Raw genomic sequence first — 6,122 nt, 5'->3', positions numbered from 1 at the left:
TCACATAGGGAACTTACAGCAAGCACAACAAATAACCAGTGACAGCCCCCCCCCCTTCCGTACCTCTCAACTCTGCCAGCCAAATTGCTAGCCTTTGGGTCTTAGCTTCAACAGCACTTAGAAAACTTCTCTTCTTGACCCCTAGCTTGAGTGAGGCCCCCTAAACTTCCCCCTCTCACAATTGAATGGGAGTTCACGTGTTCCTGCAGGGCTGAGCATCGGCACGGAATGAGAAGATAAGTGAATGCTTCAGGCTGAGAGAGGCCAGCTGCTCTCCAGCAGGTCTGGAGGAGTGTGGGGCTTCACCGGGATGGCGTGATGCTCTTGGTTATGGGAGGTGGACCCCTCTGGTGCTGCCTGGAGCCGAAGAGGTGTAGTGAGGGGAGATGCAGTATCAAGTTAGGGGTGCAGTGACCGGCTAATAGCTCCCTCCTTACCAGCTGAGTGATCTTAGGCAAATTACCTAACCTCTCTGTGCCTCATCTTTAAAATGGGGCAACAGCACCAACTTCCCAGTTGTGGGGACCTAACGAGTCAGCATTATAGGCTAAGGACTTAGGACAGCTAAGTGAAATAAGTCAGATAAAAGATTGTATAATTCCATTTAAATGAGGAATCTGAATGGGCAAATTCATAGACAGAAGTAAAATAGAAGTTGCCAGGGCTAGAGTGAGGGGGAAATGAGTCATTGCTTCATGGTTTCGGTTTGGGGTGATTTTAGAGTTTTGGAAATAGAGAGTGGTGATGGTTACAAACAAAACAAAACAGCTTATGGTAGACCTAAATACATAGATCTGGAAAGTACAATTGTAATCAAATATTTCACAACTCTGGAACCTGATCAGGCAACAAGGAAATACTGGATGAAGGCAGGGCCTGTGCTTGAACCCGCGACCATCCCCCATTCCTCAGCCCCCTCACAGTGTGGTTGTGGGGATAGCAACTCCAGTTCTGAAAGCAGCTGACTGGTGCCAGGGCAGGCAGTGGGGACCTTACCCTCCAAAAATTCGGGGCTGTGTTTTGGCAGATCTGATGGTACCCTGAGATACTTGCCTTGGTTTGGGTCTTCTCAGCTGCAGTGGCTTGCCTGGTGGCGGCATGTATCAGATTTAAAGAGCCAGTGTAGTGTCCAGTGTTTTTTTGTTATTGTTGTTAGCTATAAAGTCTTTGTCAGGCCATTAGCTGACTGCAGAGATAATGGAACAGAAACTTCAGTGACCATACACAAGAAACACACTTTGCAAAAACAGTTTGAAAAAATCACAAATAGATAGCTTCAGCCCTCAAGAAGAAAAATTTAGCAATCCCTGAGGTGTGAGAGTATTCAATTTCCAGAGTTACCATGACATACTCAGAATATCCAGTTCTCAACAGAAAATTAGAAGTATATGAAATGGAGAGCATGGCTCATTCACAGGAAAAAAAATTTGACAGAAACTCACTGACAAATTTTGGAACTGAAAAGTACAATAACTGAAATAAGAGATTCACTAGCACTTGAGTCACAAAAATCAATTGCTTTCTTATATGTCAGCAATGAACAATTGAAATTTAAAACAATCATATTAGTACCAAGAAAAAGGAGGAGATAAGAAGGATTATTTATGTATAAATCTAACAAAATATGTACAAGGTCTGTGTGAGGAAACCATTAAAACTCTGATGAAATAAAGGAGATCTAAATAAATGAAGAAATATTTCAGGTACATCGATAGGAAGACACAATATTGTCAAGATATCAGTTCTTCCCAACTTGACCTACAGAATCAACAAAATCCCAATAAAAATCCCAGCAAGTTATTTTTGCTGATATCAACAAACTGATTCAAAAGTTTTCATGGATTCTATCTTACACGTTCTTGAATGTTTATATTTCATAAAGTTCTACCAACACACACACACACAAAGTTTATATGGAAACGCAAAAGACCAATAACCAAGGCAATACTGTAGAAGAACAAAGTCAAGGACTGACATTACCCAACTGCAAGATTTCCTATAAAGCTACAGTAATCGAGACAATATGGTGTTTTGCAAAAGAATAGACAAATAGACCAGTGGAACAGAATAAGCCCAGAAATAGATCCCCACAAATATAATCAACTGATCTTTGACAAAGGAGCAAAGGCAATTCAATGGGAAAGGGGTAATCTTTACAACAAACGGTGCTGGAACAACTGGACATCCACATGCGAAAAGAAAAGAAAAAAGTAAGGCAGCTCTTACACCACAGAAATGAACTCAAAATGGATCATAACACATACTGTAAAATACAAAACTATAAAACTCTTGGAAGATAACAATAGCATAGGAGAAAATCTAGGTGACCTTGCGTTTGACGATGACTTTTTAAAACAACACTAAAAGCATGATCCATGAAAGAAAAATTTATAATTTGGACTTCATTAAAATTTAAAACTTCTGCTCTGTGAAAGATGTTCAGAGAATGAAAGGACAAGCCACAGATTGGGAGAAAAGCTTTGCCAAAACCTGATAAAGAACTCTTAAAATTTAAGAAAACAACTCAATTAAAAAAATGGGCAAAAGTCTGAACACACACCTCACCAAAGGAGATATACAGATGGCAAAGAAGCATATGAAAAAACGTTCAAAATCATGTAATCAGGGAAGTCTAAATTAAAACAACAATGAGATACCACTACACACCTATTAGAATGGCTAAAATCCAGAGTACTGACAACACTGAATGCTGGCAAGGATATGGAGCAACAGGAATTCTCATTCATTGCTGGTGGGAAGGCAAAATAGTACATTTTGGCAGTTGCTTACAACGCTGAACTGTTTTATCATAACCCAGCAATTGTGCTCTTGGATATTTACCCAAATGAGTTAAAAATGTATGTCCACAGAAAACTCTGCACACGAATGTTTATAATAGTTTTATTTATAATTGCCAAAAAATTGGGAGCAACTAAGATGTCCTTTCATAGGGGAAACTATATGTGAGGTGTGAGGGGGTCTATGGAAACTTTCCATCTTCTTGGCTCCCTAACATGGGACTGTGGAAAGTAGCAGTTATGAGAAAAGTAGGAATTCACTGAAGTTTAATGAAATGTACCAGCCTCTTCATCAGTCTTTCCAAATTTCCACAGACTCCAAATTTCCAAAATAGTTTCTTCAGACAGTGTCAGCTGTCTGTAGCTCAGTTGTTTCAGTGGAAGGGCGGATTTCTGGAGTTTTCTATTCTGCCGTCTTCCCTGACATGACTTTCAAACAACACCCTTAATCAATGGGTCAAAGAAGAAAACACAAGGGAAAGTAAGAACTATCTTGAGATGATTGAAAAAGAAAACAACATATCAAAATTTATGGGATGCAGCAAAAGTTGTACTGAAGGGGATATTTATAGCTATAAACACCTACATTAAAAAAAAATCTAAATAACCCTCATTGTACACCTTAAGGAATTAGAAAAAGAAGAGCAAACGAAACCCAAAGCTAGCAGAAGGAAGGAGATAATAAAGATTAGACTAGATAGAAATTAAATAGAAAAATGTGCGCTTGTGATTTATAATAAATGTATATTTGGTCTTTGTCCTGGCACAGAGCTCCTAAAACCCTTGAATTTCCTGTCGTGAGACTGATAAAGGTGTCTTTTGTTGTGTCACTTAGGTGACTTTTGGAAAGCACCTAAGGATAAGGGCTGGTTGCTAGTGGATCCAACCTTGTGACTAGAGGGCTGAAACTTCAGTCCCACCACCCCTCTCACACCTTCTGGAAGGTGAGAGACTCTGGAGATTGACTTTAGTCACCAGTGGGCCATGATTTAATCAATCATGCCTAGTCATGAAGCCTCCTTAACAACCCAAAAGGACAGGGTTCAGAGAGTGACTGGGTTAGTGAACACGTGGAGGTGGTGGGAGAGTGGCATGCCTAGAGAGAGCATGGAAGCTCCGTGCTCCTTCCCATCCCGTACACCTCTTCCATCTGGCTATTCTGAGTTATATCCTTTTATAATAAATCAGTGATCTAGTAAGCAACATGTTTCCCTGAGTTCTGTGAGCTGCTCTAGTAAATGAATGGAACCCGAAGAGGGGGTTGTGGGAACCTCTAATCTATAGCCAGTCAGTAAGTAGCACAAGTGACAATATAGACTTGTGATTGGCATCTGAAGCTGGGGGATGAGGCCAATCTTGTAGGACTGAGCCCTTAACCTGTAGGATCTGATGCTATCTCCAGGTAGATATCAGGGTTGAATCGTAGGACACCCAGCTGGTGTTGGATAATTGCTTGGTGGTGTGGAATAAATATACACATTAGAACTGGTGTCAGAATCCTGAGAAAATCAACAAAACCAAAAGCTGGTTCTTTGAAAAGATGAACAAAATTGACAAACTTTTAGATAAATTGGCTAAGAAAAAAAGAAGACTCAAATTATCAAAATCAGAAATGAAAGTGGGGACATTTCTCCAAATTTTACAGAAATGAAAAGGATTATAAGGGATTATTACGAATAGTTGTACACCAACACATTGGATAACCTAATTGAAATGGACAAATTTCTAGAAACATTAGAAACTAGCAAAACTGACTCAAGAAGAAATACTTGAAATGGGATCAAATAAGTATTTTAAAAACTCCCAAAATGGGGCGTCCAGACGGCTCAGTTGGTTAGAGTGCAAGCTCTGAACAACAGGGTTTCAGGTTTGATTCCCACATGGGCCAGTGAGCTGCGCCCTCCACACCTAGAGTAAGGACAACAATCTGGAGCTGATGTGCCCTGGAGAAACACACTGTTCCCCAATGTTCCCCAATAATAATAATAATAATAATAATAATAATAATAATAATAATAATAATAAATTCCCCAAAAAGAAAAGCCCAGGACCAGCTTCACTGGTGATTCTATCATTTTATTTTATTTATTTATTTTTAAAATTTTTTATTGGGCAACAGTGTGTTTTTCCAGGGCCCATCAACTACAAGTCAAGCCATTATTTTCACTCTAGTTGTGGAGGGCGCAGCTCACTGGCCCATGTGGGAATTGAACTGGTGATGTTGGTGTTATGAGCACTGCGCTCTAACCACTGGACAACCGGCCGCCCTCTACCAGACATTTTAAAAAGAACACCAAAAAGATACTATCCACATAGTAAAAAGGCAATTCTCAGAAGGGGAGAAAGTACTTGCAAATCATGTCTCTGATAAGGGGTAATAATATCCAGAATATATACAGAACTTCTAAAACTAAACAACAACAAAAATCCAACCCAATTCAAAAATGGGCAAAGGATGTGAGTTGACATTTCTTCAAAAAATATACCAATGGCCAAGAAGCACATAAAAAGATGCTCAATATCGCTAATCATTAGGGAAATGCCAGTCAAGCCTACCATGCAATACCACCTACACCCATTAAGATGGCTACTATTAAAAACAAAACAAAAACAGAAAACAAGTGTTAGAAAGGATTTGGACAAATTGGACACTTGTGCACTGTTGGTGGGATTGTAAAATGGTACAGCTGCTGCGGAAAACAGAAAGGCAGTTTCAAAAAGAATTACCATATCTAGCCTTTCCACTTCTGGGTGTAACCCAAAATAAATGGAAGCAGGGTCTCAAAGAGATATCTGTACACTGATGTTCATAAAAGTATTATTCACAACAGCCAAAACATGGAAGCAACCAGGGTCCATTGACAGATAAACGGTATGTACACACAATGCAATATTACTTGGCCTTGAAAAGGAAGAAAATTCTGTCATATGCTGCAACATGGATGGACCTTGAAGACATTTGTTAAGTGAAATAGCCAGTCACAAAAAGACAATCTGGCCCTGGTTTCTGTCCCTAGTACATATGACACAATCAATAAATGTTTATTGAATGAAAACACACACACACACACACATACACCCCTGCCACTTCACATCCACTAGGATGGTTGTAATTTTTTTTTTAAAGTGTTGGCCACAATGTTGAGATATAGGAATTTTATACTTTGTTGGTGGAAAACATTTTGTTGGTTCCTCAAAATATTAAACGTAGAATTACCATGTTACCCAGCTATTTTACTCCTAGGTATATACTCCAAAGAATTGAAAACATGTTAAAGAATGGTCATAGCAGCACTAGTCGTAATATCCAAAAGATGGAAGCAA

This window comes from Rhinolophus hipposideros, assembly GCF_964194185.1.
Source record: "Rhinolophus hipposideros genome assembly, chromosome: 14".
In the NCBI taxonomy this organism is placed as follows: Eukaryota; Metazoa; Chordata; class Mammalia; order Chiroptera; family Rhinolophidae; genus Rhinolophus; species Rhinolophus hipposideros.
The sequence above is the reverse complement of the archived record's forward strand: the minus strand, read 5'-3'. Positions refer to the sequence as shown.